This window comes from Xenia sp. Carnegie-2017, unplaced genomic scaffold, assembly GCF_021976095.1.
Source record: "Xenia sp. Carnegie-2017 unplaced genomic scaffold, XeniaSp_v1 HiC_scaffold_4, whole genome shotgun sequence".
NCBI lineage: Eukaryota > Metazoa > Cnidaria > Anthozoa > Malacalcyonacea > Xeniidae > Xenia > Xenia sp. Carnegie-2017.
Window position 1 is genome coordinate 1,914,017 of NW_025813504.1, and position 22,274 is coordinate 1,936,290.

Sequence of the window (22,274 nt, forward strand, 5' to 3'; positions counted from 1 at the left end):
TTCATACATGTCATTATTTTCTCATGAAGATCATTTATTCGACAGTTTTAAGTAAATATACAATGTGATGAAAGACTGAAAAAGAAAGTTTTGTTCTCAAGTGGTTCACTGTTGTTGACCAAATGTACTACGCACATGGGATTCAGTTGTATAGATAAACTGTTGATGTAAAGAAATCTGCAATACTTGTCGTTCCTCATTTCATTTTCTTTTTTTCAGTAGACATTTACAATTGCGCCAAGCTTTAGAAATCCGTTTTATAAAGTTTATTAAGAAAATATGTTTAAATCCTACTATAGCTCTGTTTCTTTAAGATATGAGATTCTTGTTCAAATGTAAACTTAACAAATTTTTTAGAAACAAGGAATACATGAACTGTATGTTTTAAAAAATACCATCAGCAAGAAGTGACAAATTCAGTCTAAACAAACAAAGTTGCTCATTGCAGGAATTGGTCTAACTCCAAAACCATACAGAAGAAACAAAAGTCTTTGATCGTTTCAAGTATTTAATAATATAATGCGTGCAGCACTATTTACTAATGACTAGAAAGTATTTTTCTCATGTCGCGTGTCGTGGAAAAAGTTCGTGAAGCACAAGGAGAAATTCGCTAGGTAGAGTCGTTGGTTAAAGTTGGTTGAACTCCATTTTGTACTTCGACGACTTCGTATGAAACTTATGTTAAGTTTTCAGTCCATTAAATGTGAATTTTCGCATCAAGTAATGCTTTTTAAACTAATATCTTTTGAATGTCAACAAGGAGCAACTCTTGAAATATGTAATTGTATCGAAGTGCATTTAAACCTCCTTTCAGTGGACACACAAGTAGCAAAACAATACCCAAAATCAGAAACTTCACGACGCTTCTGACATGTATGATAGTTCCAAGAAACATTAAAGTGTACATATATATTGAAAAATGAAGACTTCTTGAGCTTAGCATCAGTTTCGTGTGTAGTTACAAGCTATTTTTTTAAGAGTGGAGTTTATGGTAAAACTTGCGACTTTATCCATGACGTGCAAGCATATAATGGCCTCGACAAGAAACTATAACTACAGTCTACAACAGTTTCAAATTTTCAATAGTTATGGATTTCCTTGAAATGATACTATTGCTTGGCTATAATTGTTCTTGACATAGCGATCCTTGGCATCTTCCGAGTAGATTGTGTAGATTGTGTTCAAGGTTTCATATTTCCTGTAAAAACAACATAAGATAGCTCATAATTATTTCTTTAATTTGTGTAAACATGTTTTCGAATGAACCATCATTTCTTCGACAGCATTACATCTTCTTTGAACAATTGAAAATATTTTTGGGGGGTACAAAGAAAAATGTATAAAGTAAAATGAATATCACAAAAGTGAAATGTCGATCAAACTCACTGAGCAAAGTTCATCACATATCTATTCAAAGACGGTATTTTTCCTCCACCCACTGACTGCTTGATTTAGAATATTTTAGCAAAAATCCTGCCATCAATTAAGTAATTTGTTTGCCTGTGTGGATTAAGCGTGAAGTGAGTATAAGCTGTAATACGGCGTGCGTAGCCTGTCAGTGGTCAACGTTGTGCTTTTACAAGGCAAAACACTTGTTGTTGGAAGAAAGACAAAAAGTGACTGTGCATGTCATCAATATGAGACAGTTCGAGTTCTTGGCATCCTGACAGACTACAAATTAGGAAATACAGCTGCATTATTTATGACATTATTTAACGGAAACTCAATATTAGCTTTTTAAAACTACAAAGAATCAACATCATGTGTAACGAGTGTAAGTAAACATTCGGTTTAGAAACTTCCAATGTTACTTCTTTTGATTATATTAGTAGAAATGTTTTGTCTAGTATAAGAATTTCGTTTGACATAATAAATTTTATCTCATATATACCAAATCAATGCTGAAGTCTACTATTATTTTACAATGAATTAAATGTTGAACGATCATACTTAAGTTATGTTTAACTTACGCTGTGCAGCTGTTTGCAATGTTCATACACGAAGGACATAAGTTTTCGTTACGTGTACCCCTTCTCCATAAAAGATTGAACAGCGCCTTAAACAAAATTTTGTGTTAAGGGTTTGACTTTGAGAAGTAAGGAAATTTTGCACTTTACAAAATCAATAGACAGGTATTGCATATAATCGTAAATTTTCAAAAGAATAATGTTTACATTAATTCAGTGTTTTCAATATGGAAAACGTGTGACAAACAATTTCTCTACCTGAGCTTATTAATCTGTAAATTTTTCAATTTACTGTTAATATATTTCTACTCGCTGTTTACCAAATAGTTTCAAGCAAAGTTTTTCTACTTGCAACTCAAGCAGCGACTCTACTAAGAGCTTATGATTTACTTACTGGCAGAAGTAAGACGTATCAATACTTGACTTTTACTGAGATCAACTTATTCATTTTCATAATTATAACAGCAAATTAATCGACAATTTATAATTAGAATTGATATCGGTAAATTTAATGCTATGAAAGGTCTGATGCCTAACAGACCCAGTCTACATTTGATCGCACTGAATCAGTGGCTTAGCCAGAAAATTTCAATAATAAAACGTTCAAATTAACGCTCTTTATTTAAGAAATAAAAGATGTTTACTGTGTTTGCACAAGCTTAAGCAAGCCGAGGAGACCTTTGCGAGAACTCGAGATCAGATCAGTGGAAGCCCGAGACCGAAGGTCGAGGGTTGCATCTGTCCATTTTTGCAAATCCAGTCCATGTTTTACAAGTCAAGTTCAGACCATAGTCCGATCCATGTTTACACTATGCTCAAATGACATTGCATTAACTCGAATATCATTGCCATATTTGTCATCTATCCATCATAATATATGCAAATTCAACCACACAACGTTCTCGAGTAGCCCCAGTGGGTTTCATCCAACAATGCAATCACTATTGGAGTGGGGTTTCTTATTTAGTAGACTGCCATCGTTTACAAATCATTACACTCTCATTATTTTGTTTCATTTTTGCTAGGCAAATGATGCAGTGTGTATGAAGGTTGCTGTTGGGAATAAAATGTCAAATGTAAAGGTAAAAGTTACGGGGTCACGGGGAATGATGATAATGAGGGTGAAAGGAAAGAGGTAAAAGAAGAACTCGAAGGCAAGGATGAAAAAGTTAGGGTGAAGATGAAACGTGAAAGATGATTACAATAAGTTGAGATTGAGGGTAAAGGTATAGGGAGAGTGTGTAAAAACAAGGTTGAAATTTGTGGGCAGTGAAAAGTGCAACACATAAGGTATATTGGATAGTGGGTAATGTTGCAAATCTTCCAAAGAGTATATAATATTGAGGCTTGAGCCTGTTTAGAAATTGCCTCCAAGCATACCTCGTTAAATCAAGTACGGTTTATGAGAGTGCATCATAACTCGCAATTTTTTTGTGAATATACTCACATGCTATTGTAGACATTTGCGTCAAACTCAAAGAAAAGCTAAATATAAAAAATGAGTTTCCTGTTTCCTACCTACAACTTGAATAAAAATTCCTCTTTGTTTTAAATGCAAATAACTGCTTCACGTCAAGATGTTTACATAGTATTGGCACAGACATTTTTAGCGCAAACCTTGGCAGGTGCAAACGTATGTAATGTAGTCAGTGAATGACTAAATGTCATCAGGTTTTCCAAATAATTATAGTGTTGTATGAAACAAACACGTGCGTAATGATATTATTTTATTTTTCGGAAATTTATAAACAATTTTATTGAGGTATTTTGAACTTCATATTCGCAGCTTTAATTCATTCTGTTTATTCCTAAATTTGCTAGTGCCTCTTCTTCCTCATTTTTCTCTAAACCTCGTAATTTTACAATCAACCTTGTCATTTTACCCTTACCCACCAAACCCTTCAAATTTTAATCTCGCTCTCCACTATGGTCTGTACTGGAATTGCAAAACATGAACTGGACTTGTAAAACATGAACTGGACTTGTAAAACATGGACAGGACTTGTAAAACATGGACTGGACTTCTAAAACATGGACTGGGCTTGCAAAACATGGACTGGACTTGTAAAACATGAACCGGACTTGTAAAACATGGACTGGACTTGTAAAACATGGACTGGACTTGTAAAACATGGACTGGAATTGTAAAACATGAACTGAACTTGTAAAACATGGACTGGACTTGTAAAACATGAACCGGACTTGTAAAACATGGACTGGACTTGTTAAACATGGACTGGACTTGCAAAACATGGACTGGACTTGTAAAACATGGACTGGACTTGTAAAACATGTACTGGGCTTGCAAAACATGGACTGGACTTGTAAAACATGAACCAGACTTGTAAAACATGGACTGGACTTACAAAACATGGACTGGGCTTGCAAAACATGGACTGGACTTGTAAAACATGGACTGGGCTTCAAAACATGGACTGGACTTGTAAAACATGGACTGGACTTTGCAAAACATGGACTGGACTTGTAAAACATGGACTGGACTTACAAAACATGGACTGGAAATGTAAAACATTGACTAGACTTGTAAAACATGGACTGGACTTGTAAAACATGGACTGGACTTTGCAAAACATGGACTGGACTTGTAAAACATGGACAGGACTTACAAAACATGGACTGGACTTGTAAAACATTGACTAGACTTGTAAAACATGGATTTGACTATACTACAATTGTGAAACATGGACAGATTTTGTAAGTAAACTTCTTGAATCAATAAGTAAACTTCATTTCATGCTTCAAAAATCAGCAATATGCTAGTTAAGTTAATAGCTTTGTACCATTGTATGTTTTATTGTCAAAATGTTACGGTGTATTAATGAATAAAAAAATAAAATAAAGCGAATTTAAGTCAAATCTATTTGTTTCATGTTCAAAAGCTTAATCCACTTCATTTTTTTATATCTAGTCCAGACAAAATAATAGCGATTGTGAAGTCGTCAATGGAAGCTATGTGACGTGATGTGTTGATGTAGAATCAGATGGTGGATGTGGTAGGGCATAATGATTGTCTTCCTGTCAAAGGCAAAATATTAAGTGCTCTGAGATTCTGGTGTGTAGATAGCGTGTGATTTCTCTCAAAGGACGCGTTACAGCGTCGATACTTAAAAACTTAAACAACACCAGATCTTATGAATTTGTTAAACATATCCTTGAATGGAAAGATGGCGAAAATTCGTTTAGAAGAACGGAAAACAAACATAATGCTTATATAAGAGAAGGCAGCGTTTTGAAGGGGCAGTTAAATTGTGAGCGCATCGTAAGAGAGTGTGAGCTTGTAAAGGGAAGGCAGAAATAGATAAGCGTCTTAAGCAAGATAATAGTAGGTTGTTTGGGGGAAAAGACGTTATCATGAAAGCGGCGAGCAGTGCTGTCAAAAGTTCACAGGTGAAACTATTGGAATCAAAGAATGCTTTGAATGGAAGTTTTCAAAGCTTCAGAAGATAATGAAAATACGGTAAATGACAATAGAAATAAGGCAGCGTTTATATATGATAGGGATGAAGCTATGAAAGTGAGGGAAAATTCCATTTAAGGTGGGTTTGAAGTACACGGAAGTCACGAATTTTCTGTCAGAATGTGTGATATTAATGTCAAGAAAGGGGGGAGCTTGTTATCTTGTTCTGTTTCAGATGTGAATGTAATGTTAGGTTGTTGTTGGTTGAGAAAATTGAGGAACAAAGTTGAATGATCAGGAGAGTGGAAAAGAAGAAAGCAGTCGTTAACGTAGCGTCTGTACCAAAGTGATCAGAAAGATGGAAGGCAGTTATTTAACTATTTCTGTTCGTGATGTGGCATTAAAATGTTTGCAAAAAGTGGTCGGTGGTCCTAAAGGTCTACTCATTTTAGTACCATATACTTGTTGGTAGACCAGGAAAATTGGTCATATGAATGAATGAATGAATGAATGAATGAATGAAAATCTTTATTTTGACACGCTGGCCTTGTCAACTGGGGTTGATTTCCACAAGGGGCGTGCTTTAGTTCAATAATTACAAAATTTACTAAGAAATAAATTATCTACAGAAGAGAAGTTTAAATATTTACAGAGTTTAGTTTATTCCATCAGTTACATGTTAAACTAAATCATAAAATGCAAGCAGCAATTTTCTTTTGAAAAAGTGACACGCTTTTGCTATTTCTGATTTCTGCTGGAATTGAATTCCAAACAGAAGCCCCATCATACGCAAAGCTTTTCTTCAAGGAGTTAGTACTAGGCATAGGAACATTTAGACAACTTGTAATATTGCGTAGGTTGTAATCAGTGATGTCTTTTTTATAGGTAAACAATCTAGTAAGTGAATTTGGTCCAGCATTTTTTAATAATTTAAACATCAGCTTTGCTTTAGCTTTTTTTCTAAGTATTTCAAGAGGTTCCCACTTCAATTCTTGTAATGCGTTACAATAATCGACATCATTGCCCATGCTTATGATAATTTTTGCAGCTCTATTTTGAAGTTTTTGTAGTCTTTTGGACTGAGTTTCTCCCAATACACCCCAAACTTCACAGCAATATGTGAAGTAAGGATGTACCAGGGCATTATAAATAGAGATAAGTGTTTGCTTGTCTGTGTATTGCTTTAATTTTCTAAGGGCGGAGATACCGGCTGCTACTTTTTTGCAAATTTTATCAGTGTTACTCCTCCAAGATAAGTGTTGGTCAATTATTAAACCCAAACTTTCGTACTCATAAATTCTATTTATAACGTAATTGCCAATTGCAATATGCAAATTAGAAGTAAAAACATTCTTGATCATTTGTTTCGAGCCTATGATCAACTATTCTGTCTTGGTTGAATTCAAACTAAGTTTGTTTGCTATCAACCACTTTTCAAGATTATTCAAGTCAGAGTTTACTGTCTTTTCTAATTCAACTATATCATTATTTGAAGCAGTTATGCTAGTATCATCAGCAAACATTTTGGTTTACAATGTTCTAAGCATGAGGGTAAGTCATTTATATATATTAAGAAAAATAACGGACCTAGAATAGAGCCCTCCGGAACTCAACAGGTGAGGAGTTGTGGGGATGAAATATAATTTTTGATTTGGCATCTTTGAGTTCGCTTTGACAGATAGGATTCAATTAGGTTATAGGCTTGTCCTTTAATTCCATACAACTCAAGTTTTCTTAATAAAATTTTGTGGTCAACAGTATCAAAAGCTTTTTTTAGATCAATTTGGACTACAAGGTTGAGCAACCTTTTATCCATGTTTGTGTACCAATCATTCGTACAGTCATTTAAGGCAGTTGTTGTTGAATGTGATTTTCTGAAACCAAATTGACAATCACTTAGGATTTCAGATTTAGAAAAGTAGTTGTAGAGTTGATCGTAAAGTATACGTTCAATGATTTTACTGACGACTGGAAGAATTGAAATTGGTCTATAGTTTCCAGGCAAGTTACGGTGTCCATTTTTGTAAAGAGGTATAATTCTTGCTGTTTTCCATTCATCTGGGAAGACAGACAAAGTTATGCACTGATTGAAAATATAGGTTAATGTTTCAGATATGACAGGTGTAGCTAATTTTAAAATTTTACATGATATTCCATCACAACCTGTTGCCTTATTTGGCGAAAGTCCACAAATGAGATGGTACACATTATGAACAGTAGTTGGCCGAAAGGCAGCAAACCCTGATTTAGTTGTATTTTTATAATTTTCAAAATTAGTTTTTGTGTTGTCTATTTCTTCAGCAAGTTTTGGGGCAATATTAGAAAAATATGTCATAATAGATGAAATGGCAGTTTTTAGTTTTCACAGCTAATGTGGGCATGTTATGCCGTTGGAAACGTGAAAAAACTTTGAATGAGGTCATGTTCGAGAATAAGTCTTTGAGAATGATATCGATTGTTTCGTCCACATGTATGTTAGTAAACAGCGACTTTACGTCAGAGCTTGCCACAAAAACAATGTTTAAGTTCATATTGCAGTTTAAGAGTTCTTGCACGAAAGAGGAGTTTTTGATGACGTGAGTGCGGGTTGTGAATGGAGTGAGCATAATTGGGACGAAGAATTTAGCTATTTTATATGAAATATAGAAATGCATGGTAGATGTATGTTAGTATGGATCTGATGGTCAATTTATGAATTTTTGGTAATCCGTATAGAATACCTATACGGGATCCGGTGAGTTTCTTATACGTACTTTTGTTGAGGGCGATTTATGGAAAATAGGCCTTTAGTTATAATTTCACTTTTTTCGATTTGCAAAGCCATAATTTACAATTTTGTGATAATTTGCATGATTTGAAAAAAAAATTACAGGAATAAAAAATGACTACACGATTAGAGCTACATTTACACTGTGTAAAAGGAATTTTTGAAATCCATAATTCATCCTGAAATAGTTTTTATTTACTGTCACCCTTTACGTCTTTGACTTGGAAAAACATTCTGAAGATTTTGTCACGTTTTTTTCTACTTGAAATTGTTCCGGTTTCAACATCCTCACCGTTGCTTCCTTTATCTCTGAAGATTACATCACGTTTTTTTCTACCTGCTGTGACGTATTTTGTAAAAACAGAATACAAAGATTAACGATAAAGTTATTGTAATTAGAAACGACTTTTAATGGCTGTTAACTCTTACATGAGAAGATGAAAGTTGACTGACAAAAAACGTATAAAATCTAGATCTTTGAGGAAAGTTATTTTTCGTTCAGTTATAATTATGGAACCTGAAAAAATAAAATAAAATGCAAATATCGCCAGTCCGAGGTTTTACTCAACAATGCAAATTTTGTAACGCAATTCATTATTCATTTCTTTAGAAAATTGAATTAACTCATTGTCTTTCCAGTCATTGAATGTAGAAATATTTTCAGTGAAGGAGAAAAAAGTGGCTATATCCAATATGTATGGATATAGGGCAGGAATAAGAACATTTTTTGTCAGTATGCTGGCATCCTTTGATGTAGTAGCTATATAATAATCATTACAATTTTTCTCTCACCAATACAACACGGCAGGTTCATTCGACATCATAAAAATGATATATCATCAGTCAAAGTCTTGAACTTCATGGCTTATACAATGACGATCAATGAATGTGTTGCAAGGAAAATGCGCAAATGATTCATATTGCCAGCAAAGTTTCTATCAGAAGAGAAATGATTTCATGTAAGTACATTTCATTTGTTTGAATTTGCTATGAATTTTGACTATATTTCATCTAATAGCAATAACACAACAACAAAACGCATGCACTGCTTTCTCAATAACTGAGTTTGCAAAAGCCTGTGCAGACTGATCTTAACTCAATCAATTCAATCACAGAAGAGATTTTACAAATCATTTATAAATATCTATTAAAAAAAGTTAAAACATTCATTATTTATTAAAACATCAGTTATTTTTACAAATAACTTATAGGATTTTTTTGTTTGAATTGGCTCATGAAAATTTCAGGGACGTTTGTGAATCTCTCAAGCAGGTGGCACGTACTGATCTTCTCTCAAATTTTCCAGGGCAGAGCTGCCTCTATTGATATGTTTAACCGTGTAAAACTAAAACTCATATATTTATCACTTTCAAAATATCATTAATCATTAATTATAATTGAAATTTTCATTAGTTTTTGAGTTCTAATGTACAAACACGCTGTTAGTTCATAAAACAAATCATTAACAAAACCAACTGGACTATATTGAATATATAGCAGTGTAATTTTTAGGAAAGCTGTTGTACAGCAACAGAGCATTGATAAAATACATACATAAATGCTATCTTATGGACCTTATAAAAATTGTGTCAATTATTCTTTACTAATTAATATATCTATAGCCAAATAATGATTAATAACTATGATAATGAATGATAATAATGATAACTTATAATTCAACTTGATTATAAAATGCTCCAGTATGACAAAATTTCTAATCATCTTACAGAAAAGATTTTCTAAAGCTACAAAGGACTGTCTTCAAGTCAGCTTTCGGGAGAATAAAGTTTGTTCTAGAAAATTCAGCAGGTTTGTAGCATAGCAACAAAAATTAGCATGATTTTAAGATATGTAAATTAGGAAATGACCAGCAATAAATTTTCAAATTATATTTATGTTCAAAAGAAAGTAAGCTACCTTCATTTTTAAAATAAAGTATATTACAATTTTACTAGATTAATTTACTCACAACTTTATGGCATTTAACCATATAAAGGCCCGATGTAACAGGAGAATTCGCTGTTGTCTGAATTTTTTTATCTATAATATATAAATAATCCTTATTAACAATGTCTATTGGAAGATTAAGGCTTAGTTTTGTGTTTGATATCTGCATGGAACGAAAAGAATTCTTGAAGGATATAGAAATCGTAGTTTCTTTTAATTTCATGACGTTACGATTATGTAATCAGGGTTTGCATTTTTTGTGTGGGTTTGACTGTGATCAGGTGCTCTTAAGCTTACGAAATGTTTTCCTTTATACTTTTTTAAGTGTATTTCCCATCAGCTCGTAAAATTATGGATTGAGAGTTGGAGGAGCATTAAAACCTTGAGGAGATATTAAAAAAAGCTATTTTCATTACACTCGTGAAAAACTCTTTGAATGCGTAATCAGGTCGTGTATATTTATTTACTGTGCATTCCTCACATTGTTGCCTTGACCTTATCAAAATAGGAAGTTTATCTTGTTTAGCTATAAACATTTCATACACATATATATATCCAGTCGCCGAGTGCTCTCTAATTTACTATGACATCATCTGCTCAATCAAGACAACCTTTGCTCGCCAGAAAGAGTTACGAACTTACGATATAAGTGTGTTTAAGCAAACGTTTCGTATGTTCAAAATATTTGTGTGAATTTTTGCCTTTCGCTCACATCAAATCAAATAGTGTTACTCTGTAAAGGTTCGTAAAAGTGCAAGCCACATAGGTTCAACATATTTTAATGTCGATAGAGAAGCGGTTCACAGTAGATCAAGCAGAACCCATTATTGCAGTAAATGTTTCTAATTTACTACAATACACAAATCATATTGAAGGGAATTTAGCCACAAATATTCTTTACAAATTTCTAACTAACAGCGTTGCTACAAATGTTTGTTGAATCTTAAATATATTCCTTAAATATTTGACTTACCTTATATCTGCCACTGTTTCCTTTGTATTAATCACTTTGAAGAAAATTGCCTCTGCGGCTATATTTTATATTTTGCTTATTTAATATGCATGACTAAACACTATATTTTGTTAAGTAATACGCATGTAGAGTCAGGTATGAGGCGCCATTTTTAAAAAAAATTATATATGAAAGCTATATGTGAACTTTCTCATGGTTTGATACAAACGAAATGGTATAATTGTTTATTTACTAATAAACATATTAAACTTAATTGATTATTTATAAACCAGCATACGAATCAAAATTCTTATTTCTAAACAATCAGGTGATTACTTACATAGAAGCATTTCATGACACTGCTTTATTGCTCATACTAAGTATATTGCCTTTCTTTATTCTTCACGAAGTTCAACCAGTGGCAAAACCAGAACACTATTTTTTTGGGGGGGAGGGAGGATTATCGTATATTCAGCTCATTCTTTTGATATTAAAATTGCTAACAAAGAAAATCAATCGAACAGAGCTGAATATGTAAATATTCAGCCCCCCCCCTCCCAATTAGCGTTCTAGTTTTGCTCCAGAATTCAACAGATTTCTTTGATACAAAAGAGGCTTTGAAACATCATTGACCTTCTTACCCCCTTCCCGTCAAAAAAAGTACAGGGTTTAAGTAGCTCCTTTATTTATGAGTTTTAAGCCAACCTTTTAAAAACATTAGTATTTGACTTGGTAAAAGGTTAATTGGTGTCTATGTTTACAATTATCATGAAATACAATTCGTTATTCCCGCCGAGAGTTTTAAGGAAGGCTACAATTCGTTTGTCAAAATGAAGTATAAGGAAGAAGGAAGGTGATCTGAAGAAAGGAAAATATGCTTTAAATAAAGCTAGAATGTAAACTTGAAAAATAATTTCGCTGCATAAGTGTATAATTAAGGAAATGATTCTACATTAACTAACAAAGAGGTTTACCGATTAATCAAAAAATTTCAAGTAACTAGACAAATGTATTTATACTGTGTAAAAGAAAATTCTAAAATCCATCATTCATCTTAAAATAGTTTATATTTCAACATCTTTAATTTGTGTCCTTCAACACTGAAGATTTCATCACGTTTTTTTCCCTTTGAAATAATTCCATTTTCACCAACCCCAACGTTGACTTCTTCATCACTGACGATTTCATCACGTTTCTTCGAACCTACAACGAAGTATTGTATAACAACAGGTTACAGAATTAAGATGCAAAGTTCTTGAGATTAGAAATAAATTATAATGGTTCTAATATCTACTATATCATATTTTAAAAGTCGACTAGAAAAATGTATTAAACTCCCATCGACAGTGGTGAAGCCAGTCCCATCTTTCCCGTCTTTTATTCCAACAATGAAAATTTGTAAAGTATTTATCATTTCAATCTTCAGAAGATTAATATGACTCATTGTCTTTGCAGTGATTGAATGAAAATTATTTGCATTGTAGGAGTGAAAAACTTGCTTGAAAGGTAATGTATGCATATACACCAGGGATGAGATTATTTTTTTGGTAAGTCGGCTTGCATCCTCTGATGTAAGAGATGAAAGTCTTTAAAATTTTTCTATTACCTCCACGACAACACATTTCAATTGCTGGACAACAGAAATGTGGTTTGTCGTCAGTCAAAGTCTTGTACTTTATCGCTTGTACAACGACGATCAATAAAAGTGTCGCAACGAAAATACGGAAATGATTCATAACGTCAGCAAAGTTTCTAAAAGAAAATAATGGTTTCCGTGTGCCTACATTACTTTTGTTTGCATTTTTAATGATTTTTAACTATCTTTGATAATGCTTTATTAAAAAAGCAACAATACAAAGCGTGTGTTGATTCTTCAGTAGCTGAGTTTACAATATCCAACGCAGACCGATCTGAGCTCAATCTATTAGACCACCGAATGAGATTGTGTAAATTATACGTCACACCATGTCATAGGAAAATTCAATGTTTTTTTTATAATTTTGTGGGTATAGTTACCGCTGGCCATAGTGAACTAATGATTGAAATTTGGGATAAAAATAAAAACTTAAAGGAGAAAATAACGAAAAATTTTTGCTTTTGTGATTTTCCTTTTTAATTGTCCATCTCTTTAAACACTTTTTGAACTGTTCGTATTTGAATGATGGAGAATTCTAACAAAACAACAATTGGAAACGAAATGATTTAAAATAACCCGACATTTAAATACTAAGCAATCGCATACGCATTAGCCAATTTTGTTAAAATTTGTCAGCTTGAACAACATGTACAATAATTTAACCCCATGTGCTCCAACTGTTTTTTTAGCTGAGTCATTTTTTGTGCAAGCTAATTTGAAAGTGTTTCTTGGTAACACAATTTTTATTTTAAAAATGTTTATTATTTGCAACAATTTATAATAAGATAACCTATTGGATGTTCAACTTAATATTTCAACCGAATGCTTTTGCAAATCTTGCTTGCTGATGTCTTTAGCGATGTTTTTCTAACCATTCCGTTTTTTACAACTACATAATGTATAGCGTACTAGAAGGGAGGCCGAGTGATTTATAAAAAAAATGAACAGATTGGAAAACATCGCTTTAAAGACATCACTGCGCAAGATTTGCAAAAAAATTTCGGTGGAAAAAGTTGATTGGATTTCCAATGGTTTATTTGACAGTAAAATTATTGCAAATTTTTCATTTTTAAATGCCTTAATTCTCCTCAATATAAACTGCGATTGGGATGCGTAGTGAAAAGGTTATAGCACTATGTGTCATATTTAACATGTGTGGTTTTTAAGCAAGTCTACGGCCTTCAATTGCTATTTTGCTTTGTCCTTTTTGTGCGTAAGCAATTTCAAACGGACTTCTCACCAACACAATTCTCACTCTAAAAGTGATTAATACAATTTACAGTTAGATGACCAAGGGGGAGTCCAACAACGTACTCCACGAAGGCTTTTTAGACTATTCAGTTTTTATGCACTCTGTATAGAAACCTACACCAATAATAATGCAAATACAATAAACGCTTCGGGAATGTGAATAAAACATATTGAAACCTTTAATATTGCAAAGAATGATTAGTTATGCGCCATTTTTACTATCGCAACGTGGCAACCTCAATCTTTAATATTTTTCTATTCACCCCAACCCACTCCACAACACTTTAACATTCAAAGCTTTAAGCATTGGCCCTAAAGCCCGCCGCACACAAGAGCTATTGGCAGAGGTAACAGCCACGCGTGAAATTTGCTCTCATTACGTGTTTGCCGCAAACAGCCGCGACATTCGCTCAGCCGATACTTTTCGCGGGAAATTCAAACATGGCGGCTCATTTAAATCTTCATCGAGTGGCAGTCCTTTTAATATTTCTACGGCGACGCCGTCGCCGCAAGACTAATTTGCGAACAACATGGAGCAAGTCATGGATTCTTAAACGCCAGGGCCGTGGTGTTTACGCAAATCTCCTCCAAGAACTAAAGGGCGAAGATCCCGAATCTTTTCGGCAATATCACCGATTAGATATCAACTCATTTAACTTTATTTTGAACATGGTTAGACCATTAATTCAGAAAAAGGAGACATCGATGAGAGCAACCATTAGTCCACATGAGCGGCTCGCAGTTACTTTACGCTATTTGGCAACCGGTGAGTTTTGGCACGAAGTGAACAAGTATGTGAATTAAAAAACAGAAAGTTTATTCATCATTTATTTTTTTGAAGGAGAATCGTTCAGAAGTCTCTCTTTCCAGTATCGTATGGGAGAATGAACGTTATCTAATATTAAATGAAGAAATGATCTTCGCACTTTGCTGGACAATTTAAGCAATCGTCTCAGGACCTGAAAAAATCAGGTGACTCAACGGGATTCGAACCCATGACCTTTGCGGTGCCGGTGCAGTGCTCTGACCAACTGAGCTATGAAGTCACACAGTGGTGAGCAGGTCAATATTGTTGGGCTCATGTTTTCTCGTGAAAGGAATGTCGTATGAATGTTTTATGCAGTGCGGTGTTTGAAATTAAATGTAGATATGATCTTCGCACTTTGCTGGACAATTTAAGCAATCGTCTCAGGACCTGAAAAAATCAGATGACTCAACGGGATTCAAACCCATGACCTCTGCGGCGGAAAATCATTCTAATGTTGTTTCACTTGTATAAAAAAAGTTCGCAGATCTTAAAAAAAGCCTCTTTGAATCAGAAACCTTGAAGTGGCTTTGTTAAAACTGTATATTGGGCTGTAAAATTCAAAAATATATGGAATTTCTGTCTGAAAAATCTCAGTCGACGAATGTCATGCAGGTTGAAAGTTGCAATTCCTTATATTAAATCTACTATTATATGCTCAAAATATCAATAATGTATAGTGAAGTGTCACAATTATACTTTGTTTGCACTTTTGTTTTATACAAACAGGCAACAGAAATTTGCATATCTTATAAAAGCGTAAATATGTTCAAATCTTCAAAGAATGGCCTGCCCATAATATTACAGACGTTCTTTGTGCATAAATTATTTTTATGTAAACATATAGACCAATGACTGTGTAAAGATACATGAAAATTTGAAAAGTTGTGTATTTTTAATTTCACAAAGATCGGTGATTGTTTGCTTCGTTGCTTTTCAAAAAACAATCTATAAAAACAATTCATTATCAAACTTAATGCGCAACGAAGTTTAAGTATCACATACCTGTATTCAACTTAACCTGCTGCTTTCTTCTGAGTAGCCTACCACTGAGTACAATTCCCGCTTAGGCCCTTTAACTCTGGAGAATGTTGAAAAAGGGACGAGCATTTATAATGTTTAAGCTACAAACGAATTTCTTTGTCTCTTTGACAGTTTGCCTAAACAGATATCCCCGTAGATGTTATATTGGATTTTTTCTTTCATCTAGCTCCTTCATTATTCATTCATTAATGAATCATTGCTTGCTTTAGCCCTAAGAGAGTTTCTTTTAACCTTTTATTCGAAAATACAAAATTGATTATTTACCATAATGCCCATCGACGAATTATCGGATATGTTACATAGCTACTTACACTCCTAAATTTGTTCTTTTAAACCTAGCCACAAATATATTATAATTAATTCCAAAGTCAGTACAAAATATCTTTCGTGGTAAATTGAAGAAGACCAATATCGGTGCTTCAGCATTTTCAATTATACATAATGATGCATAAATTATACGTTTTTTCTCAAGTATTTGAGTGTTTTTGCGTTAGGCATATTATGAATTTTTCAGAATTTCACACAAATATTTTATGCTCGTCGATTTATTTATTTGTCAAAAGTGATGTGAAATAAAGAAAGTTTATCGTGATTACTTTTTCTTTAGGCACGAGTGCTGTAAAGGTTAGTTATTGTCTGTTTTATAACAGAGCAAAAAGCAGAATATCGCCAACACATTAGCTTAGATTCGTCACTTCTTAACAATACCATAAATTAAGACATTTTAATTTACGTTTAGTTCTAAGTCAAAGGAGAATATCTTCTTTGGTTAACATATTATCTTAAGAAGTGCTTTTGGAGACGTAGGGTACGTTTTTTGCAATGAATTCTTTTAACAAGAAGTTATAAAAATATAGATGCCCGTTCACACACATAAATGAGCTAAGAAGCATTATTCTGTATGATTATGTAAACTGCTTAACCCCAAAAAATCCATGCAGCAGAAACAAAAATCTTTTATTATTTCCAAAATCTTTTTTATATATTGAGTATCGGTGTACTTTTTGAGTTTTGTCGCAACAAGACCGCAGACTTTTCAAGTTCTACGTCATAAGTTTGCTTATGACATCGCGATCATGTTCAACTTCCTTGACAATTAGCACATTTTGCTGAGAGTCTTACATTTTTAGCAAAAGTAGCTAAAGAAGGCTAATTAATGTAAAAAAAACCCAGACAGATTGTCTCTAAACAACTAAAACAGGTACATTTTCCTTTAATTATATTTGAATGTGCCATACTTTGCTTGTCAAATAATGCAATATGCTAAGTTTCCATCACCATCATTTGATCATTCGCTTAACTATGATTTTTTGGTCATTAAGACTTCCTTTTACCCGTTCAAATCAGCCGTAAGAGTTAATGCCTTTCATACAAGCAAATAGTGTTTGTTACTTTAGTGAAAATGAAGCCAAATAATTATGGTTGTCTTTATCATGTTATGGAAATTACCTCTTTTCTCCTTTCCACTTCCTCCTTTCAACCGCCCCTTTTTCCTCCCCCCTCCCGAAAAAATGTATGACAGGTCAATGAAAGTCCATGCAGGAATATCTTCTGAAGGGATCAGAGGTTGCAATAATTTTCAACCAATTTTCATCATAAATTTCATACATGTCATTTTTTTCTCATGAAGATCATTTATTCGACAGTTTTAAGTAAATATATAATGTGATGAAAGACTAAAAAAGAAAGTTTTGTTCGCAAGTGGTTCACTGTTGTTGACCAAATGTACTACGCACATGGTTCAGTTGTATAGACAAACTGTTGATGTGAAGAAATCTGCAATACTTGTCGTTCCTCATTTCATTTTCTTTTTTTTAGTAGACATTTACAATTGCACCAAGCTTTAGAAATCCGTTTTATAAAGTTTATTAAGAAAATATATTTAAATCCTACTATAGCTCTGTTTCTTTAAGATATGAGATTCTTGTTCAAATGTAAACTTAATAAATTTATTAGAAAGAAAGAATACATGAACTGTATGTTTTAAAAAATACCATCAGCAAAAAGTGATAAATTCAGTCTAAACAAAGTTGCTCATTGCAGGAATTGGTCTAACTCCAAAACCATACAGAAGAAAGAAAAGTCTTTGATCGTTTCAAGTATTTCATAATATAATGCGTGCAGCGATGCTCTCTATTTACTAATGACTAGAAAGTGTTTTTCTCATGTCGCGTGTCGTGGAAAAAATTCGTGAAGCGCGAGGAGAAACTTGCTAGGTAGAGTCGTTAGATAAACTCCATTTTCTACTTCGACGACTTCGTATGAAATTTATGATAAGTTTTCAGTCTATTAAATGTGAATTTTCCCATCAAGTAATGCTTTTTAAACTAATATGTTTTGAATGTCAAAATGGAGCAACTCTTGAAATATGTAATTGTATCGAAGTGCATTTAAACCTCCTTTCACTGGACACACAAGTTGCAAAACAATACCCAAAATCAAAAACTTCACAACGCTTCTGACATGTATGATAGTTCCAAGAAACATTAAAGTGCGCATATATATTGAAAAATGAAGACTTCTTGAGTTTAGTATCAATTTCATGTGTAGTTTCAAGCTATTTTTTTAAGAGTGAAGTTTATGGTAAAACTTGCGACTTCATCCATGACATTCAACCATATAATGGCCTCGACAAGAAACTCTAGCTACATTCTACAACAGTTTCAAATTTTCAATAGTTATGGATTTCCTTGAAATGATACTATTGCTAAGCAATACTTGTTTTTGACATAGCGATCCTTGGCGTCTTCCGAGTAGATTCTGTACATTGTGTTCAAGGTTTCATGTTTCCTATAAAAACAACATAAGGTAGCTCATAATTATTACTTTAATTTGTGTAAACATGTTTTCGAATGAACCATCATTTCTTCGACAGCATTACATCTTCTTTGAACAAATGAAAATGTTTTAGTGCGTACAAAGAAAAAAGTATAAAGTAAAATGAATATCACAAAAGTGAATTGTCGATCAAACTCACTGAGCAAAGTTCATCACATATCTACTATTCAAAGACGGTATTTTTCTTCCACCCACTGACTGCTTGATTTAGAATATTTTAGCAAAAATCCTGCCATCAAATAAGTAATTTGTTTGCCTGTGTAGATTAAGCGTGAAGTGAGTATAAGCTGTAAAACGGGCGTGCGTAGCCTGTCAGTGGTCAACGTTGTGCTTTTACAAGGCAAAACACTTGTTGTTGGAAGAAAGACAAAAAGTGACTGTGCATACCATCAATATGAGACAGTTCGAGTTCTTGACATCCTGACAGACTACAAATTAGGAAATACAGCTGCATTATTTATGACATTATTTAACGGAAACTCAATATTAGCTTTTGACAACTACAAAGAATTAACATCATGTGTAACGAGGGTAAGTAAACATTCGGTTTAGAAACTTCCATTGTTACTTCTTTGATTATATTAGTAGAAATGTTTTGTCTAATATAAGAATTTCGTTTGACATAATAAATTTTATCTCATATATACCAAATCAATGCTGAAGTCTCTTTATTTACTAATGACTAGAAAGTGTTTTTCTCAAGGCAAAACACTTGTTGTTGGAAGAAAGACAAAAAGTGACTGTGCATACCATCAATATGAGACAGTTCGAGTTCTTGACATCCTGACAGACTACAAATTAGGAAATACAGCTGCATTATTTATGACATTATTTAACGGAAACTCAATATTAGCTTTTGACAACTACAAAGAATTAGCATCATGTGTAACGAGTGTAAGTAAACATTCGGTTTAGAAACTTCCATTGTTACTTCTTTGATTATATTAGTAGAAATGTTTTGTCTAATATAAGAATTTCGTTTGACATAATAAATTTTATCTCATATATACCAAATCAATGCTGAAGTCTATTATTATTTTACAATGAATTAAATGTTGAACGATCATACTTAAGTTATGTTTAACTTACGCTGTGCAGCTGTGTGCAATGTTCATATACGAAAGACATAAGTTTTCGTTACGTGTACTCCTTCTCCATAAAAGATTGAACAGCGCCTTAAACAAAATTTGTGTTAAGGATTTGACTTTGAGAAGTAAGGAAATTTTGCATTTTACAAAATCAATAGACAGGTATTGCATATAATCGTAAATTTTCAACAGAATGTTTACATTAATTCAGTGTTTTCAATATGGAAAACGTGTGACAAACAATTTCTCTACCTGAGCTTATTAATCTGTAAATTTTTCAATTTACTGTTAATATTTTTCTACTCGCTGTTTACCAAATAGTTTCAAGCAAAGTTTTCTACTTGCAACTCAAGCAGCGACTCTACTAAGAGCTTATGATTTACTTACTGGCAGAAGTAAGACGTCTCGATACTTGACTTTTACTGAGATTAACTTATGCATTTTCATAATTATAACAGCAAATTAATCGACAATTTATAGTTAGAATTAATATCGGTAAATTTAATGCTATGAAACGTCTGATGCCTAACTGACCCAGTCTACATTTGATTGCACTGAATCAGTGGCTTAGCCAGAAAATAATCAATAATAAAACATTAACGCTCTTTATTTAAGAAATAAAAGATGCTTACTGTGTTTCCACAAGCTTATGCAAGCCAAAGAGAACTCGAGATCAGATCAGTGCAAGCCCGAGACCGAAGGTCGAGGGTTGCACCTGTCCATTTTTGCAAATCCAGTCCATGTTTTACAAGTCAAGTCCAGTCTAGACCATAGTCCGATTCATGTTTTACACTATGCTCAAATAACATTACATTAACACGAATATCATTGCCCTATTTGGCATCTACTGCATCATAATATATGCAAATTCAACCACACAACGTTCTTGAGTAGAATCCCCAGTGGATTTCATCCAACAATGCAATCACTATTGAAGTGGGGTTTCTTATTTAGTAGACTGCCATCGTTTACAAATGATTACACTCTCATTGTTTTGTTTCAATTTTTGCTAAGCAAATGATGCAGTGTGTATGAAGGTTGCTGTTGGGAATAAAATGTCAAATGTAAAGGTAAATGTTACGGAGTCACGGGGAAAGATTGATAATGAGGGTGAAAGGAGAGAGGTAAAAAAGAATTCGAAGGCAAGGATGAAAAGTTAGGGTGAAGATGAAACGTGAAAGATGATTACATTAAGTTGAGAGTGAGTGTAAAAGTCGAGGGAGAGTGTGTAAAAACAAGGTTGAAATTTGTGGGCAGTGAAAGTGCAACACATAAGGTATATTGGATATTGGGTAATGTTGCAAATCTTCCAAAGAGTATATAATATTGAGGCTTTAGCCTGTTTAGAAATTGCCTCCAAACATACCTCGTTAAATCAAGTGCGGTTTATGAGAGTGCATCATAAATTGCAATTTTTTGTGAATATACTCACATGCTATTGTAGACATTTGCGTCAAACTCAAAGAAAAGCTAAACATAAAAAGAGTTTCCTGTTTCCTACCTACAATTTGAATAAAAATTCCTCTTTGTTTTAAATGCAAATAACTGCTTCACGTCAAGATGTTTACATAGTATTGGCACAGACATTTTTAGCGCAAACCTTGGCAGGTGCAAACGTATGTAATGTAGTCAGTGAATGACTAAATGTCATCAGGTTTTCCAAATAATTATAGTGTTGTATGAAACAAACACGTGCGTAATGATATTATTTTATTTTTCGGAAATTCATAAACAATTTTATTGAGGTATTTTGAATTTCATATTCGCAGCTTTAATTCATTCTGTTTATTCCTAAATTTGCTAGTGCCTCTTCTTCCTCATTTTTCTATAAACCTCGTAATTTCACTATCAACCTCGTAATTTTACAATCAACCTTGTCATTTTACCCTTACCCTCCAAACCCTTCAAATTTTAATCTCGCTGTCCACTATGGTCTGTACTGGGATTGCAAAACATGAACTGGACTTGTAAAACATGGACTGCACTATCAAAATATGGACTGGACTTGTAAAACATGAACCGGACTTGTAAAACATGGACTGGACTTGTAAAACATGAACCGGACTTGTAAAACATGGACAGGACTTGTAAAACATGGACAGGACTTGTAAAACATGGACTGGACTTGTAAAACATGGACTGGGCTAGCAAAACATGAACTTGATTTACAAAACATGGACTGGACTTGTAAATCATGGACTGGGCTTGCAAAACATGGACTGGACTTGTAAAACATGGACTGGACTTGCAAAACATGGACTGGACTTGTAAAACATGGACTGGACTTACAAAACATGGACTGGACTTGTAAAACATGGACTGGGCTTGCAAAACATGGACTGGACTTGTAAAACATGGACTGGGCTTGCAAAACATGGACTAGACTTGTAAAACATGGACTTAACTTTGCAAAACATAGACGAAACTTGTAAAACATGGACTGGACTTACAAAACATGGACTGGACTTGTAAAACATTGACTAGACTATACTACAATTGTGAAACATGGACAGATTTTGTAAGTAAACTTCTTGAATCACATTTCATGCTTCAAAAATCAG

General features: G+C 33.4%; 4 long non-coding RNA genes across 6 annotated transcripts; all 4 read right to left on the reverse strand.

Annotated features, from left to right (window-relative positions):
* Window positions 1–894: 894 nt before the first annotated feature.
* Window positions 895–20,402, reverse strand: LOC124455496. Its single transcript, XR_006951884.1, has 2 exons — window positions 20,346–20,402; window positions 895–1,198 (listed from the first exon to the last, which is right to left on the reverse strand). It is a non-coding gene; the product is annotated as an uncharacterized LOC124455496 (long non-coding RNA).
* LOC124455490 lies at window positions 8,154–11,121 on the reverse strand. 2 transcript variants are annotated; one of them, XR_006951875.1, is made up of 4 exons: window positions 11,073–11,121; window positions 10,122–10,192; window positions 8,945–9,087; window positions 8,154–8,489 (listed from the first exon to the last, which is right to left on the reverse strand). It is a non-coding gene; the product is annotated as an uncharacterized LOC124455490 (long non-coding RNA). The 2 variants fall into 2 exon arrangements; XR_006951876.1 differs by lacking the exon at window positions 10,122–10,192.
* LOC124455493 lies at window positions 11,965–15,904 on the reverse strand. The gene is made up of 3 exons (XR_006951879.1): window positions 15,749–15,904; window positions 12,658–12,803; window positions 11,965–12,254 (listed from the first exon to the last, which is right to left on the reverse strand). It is a non-coding gene; the product is annotated as an uncharacterized LOC124455493 (long non-coding RNA).
* Window positions 18,252–19,779, reverse strand: LOC124455495. 2 transcript variants are annotated; one of them, XR_006951883.1, is made up of 4 exons: window positions 19,715–19,779; window positions 19,376–19,416; window positions 19,013–19,053; window positions 18,252–18,577 (listed from the first exon to the last, which is right to left on the reverse strand). It is a non-coding gene; the product is annotated as an uncharacterized LOC124455495 (long non-coding RNA). The 2 variants fall into 2 exon arrangements; XR_006951882.1 differs by lacking the exons at window positions 19,013–19,053; window positions 19,376–19,416; window positions 19,715–19,779 and adding an exon at window positions 18,765–19,002.
* Window positions 20,403–22,274: the final 1,872 nt, after the last annotated feature.